Raw genomic sequence first — 2,467 nt, forward strand, 5'->3', positions numbered from 1 at the left:
CCTACATGAAACCAAAATTAAATACATCAAAAATTAACAGATTCTCTTTTGCCTGGAAGAAAGATCATTTGTAAATGCACACTACACCAAAATGATGGATGCAGGCTCAGCTTATATTCTAAAAAACTTGATTAGGATTATTTTAAATTTTAACATTTTTAAGACATCTCTCCATACCTAGCACAATCAGTATAGAAGAATGGCCTTGCTGATAGAAAACTGAACATGAGATTCATGCCTAGTCAACCTTGAGCTAATGAGAGAGAGTTTCACTTACATAGAATATTTAATTAAGCAGTCTGCAAAAATGCCAAGAAAGATAATGCTTGGCTTCCGGCTGAAACATAATCTATAAGTGTATAGATGCTTACAAAATCAGGTCTGAAAAAGAGATATTACTCACAAAAATACAAATAAAAACTAAATCTTATATGACAGTTGGAGAGGCATACAACAAATGCCTTGTAGAGGGAGAAATATTTTAATCGGCGTTTGCTTTGGTTAAATAGCAACAACAAGTACAAGGAATCCTTCAAACTTAAAGAAAGCATGAAGCCCTTCAAATTCTGCATCTATATTCTTGTCCTTCAAGCTCTCTTCACATTTCCCCTACAACCAACGCAGATCCAGCAGACTGCCCTGGGGTTTTCAGAGAATACATTGGAGCTGAGGGCAAGAATGGCACATTCTCTGATGTCCCAATTAATCCAAATATTGAGTTTCACTTCCTCCTCTCCTTTGCTATAGACTACACAAACACAACATCACCAGAACCCACTAATGGAGACTTCCTGGTCTATTGGGACACTGATAATCTATCCCCTTCTCAGGTTTCTTCCATCAAGGCCCAGTACAAAAATGTTAAGGTAGGATTGAGTCTCGGTGGTGATACAGTGAATGGTAAAAATGCAACCTTTGCTCCTACTTCAATTACTTCTTGGGTGAGAAATGCAATATATTCAATCACCAAGATAGTGAAACAATATAACCTGGATGCAATAGATATAGATTATGAACACTTCAATGCAGATCCAGATACATTCGCTGAGTGCATCGGGTGACTGTTGTACTATCTTAAACAAAACAATGTCGTCTCTTACACATCAATAGCACCATATGCAGATGATTCAGTGTAGGTGCACTATTTAGCTCTTTGGAGAAAGTATGGTCATCAAATAGACTATGTCAACTTCCAATTTTATGCCTATAAAAAGGGCACAACCATTGCTCAATTCCTGCAGTACTTTGAAACCCAGAGGTATAACTATAAAGGAGGCAAGATTCTAGTGAGCTTTGAAACTGATAACAGTGGTGGCTTGTCTCCTAAACATGGATTCTATGATGCATGTAGCATACTGAGGAGTCAGGGAAAACTTCATGGTATCTTTATTTGGTCGGCAGATGACTCTATGAAGGATTGTTTCCTATATGAAAAGTTGTCACAGGACCTCTTAGCAAGTGCAATTTGAATATCTTGCAATTATTACATATAATCTTTTTTAAGCCATGACAAAAATAGAAAAATTGTAACGCAAAGAAAGTTATTGTTTATTTTGAAGGCTTCTCTAGAAAATAAAACGTGTTTGAGGTAGTTCTTTTATTGTGGTCTTAACATCACAATCCTGAAGCAAACTATTTCAGATTTACAATTTCCAAATGTGCTTTACTCTTCACATAAAAGTATTGAATATAGTTGGTTTAGTGCATTCCATGAAAGAGCAGTTATAGGATAAGTACATAGAAATATGAGAATCAAAATGGGATGTAAAATGTAAGGAAATAACAGCCCACTTCCCTTTTAGCAAAGTAAATGAAAACCATAATTAGGTCAAATTTCAAAGGTGAAAGAAGAATGGAAGGATGCAGGTGTCCTTACACTCGCACTATTAGCTTCCAGAGAGTAGTAGAGGAGGACAGGAGAAACGAAAGGAGATTTTTTCTTTATTACTCTTTTGGTGCAAAAAGTAATAGCAGATCAGCATTCATAGTTATCATGCTTCTCACTTTCAAATGTTATGACTGTGCTGTCTAAATTTTTCGATAAGTGCTTGTGGTGTTTTTTATCAAGTAACACAAACACAGTTGTTTCGTACAAACACACTCTCACTATCCAAAAAAATCAGAAAGCTAACCAGTCAATCAAAGATTGTTAGATACATATATTTCAAATTGAATCATAACTCATAAAGAATTACTCAAACAGTAATATCAATACAGCTTTAGCAATAATATCCACAAGGGATAATTTTCTGAAGGTATTACATATATAAAAAAAATTAGTCTGATCCTCACAATTAGTAGCAACACAAGAAATAATCTTCATACAGTTAAACTAATTCAATTACTTTTCACCTTTAATTCTCCTCTTTTTACTCTTGTTCTTATTACTCTGCTCTTCTGAACTAGCACTGTCTTTTTTTTTCAAAATGACTTTGCTTATGTACAACTATAAAGTACCAAGTGAATA

The 2,467-nt window shown here is 34.7% G+C and overlaps 1 pseudogene; it reads left to right on the forward strand.

Moving 5' to 3' along the window:
- Nucleotides 1-485: 485 nt before the first annotated feature.
- LOC107789224 (chitinase 2-like) lies at nucleotides 486-2,245 on the forward strand (annotated as a pseudogene).
- The last annotated feature ends 222 nt before the right edge of the window (nucleotides 2,246-2,467 follow it).

This window comes from Nicotiana tabacum, chromosome 18, assembly GCF_000715075.1.
Source record: "Nicotiana tabacum cultivar K326 chromosome 18, ASM71507v2, whole genome shotgun sequence".
NCBI lineage: Eukaryota > Viridiplantae > Streptophyta > Magnoliopsida > Solanales > Solanaceae > Nicotiana > Nicotiana tabacum.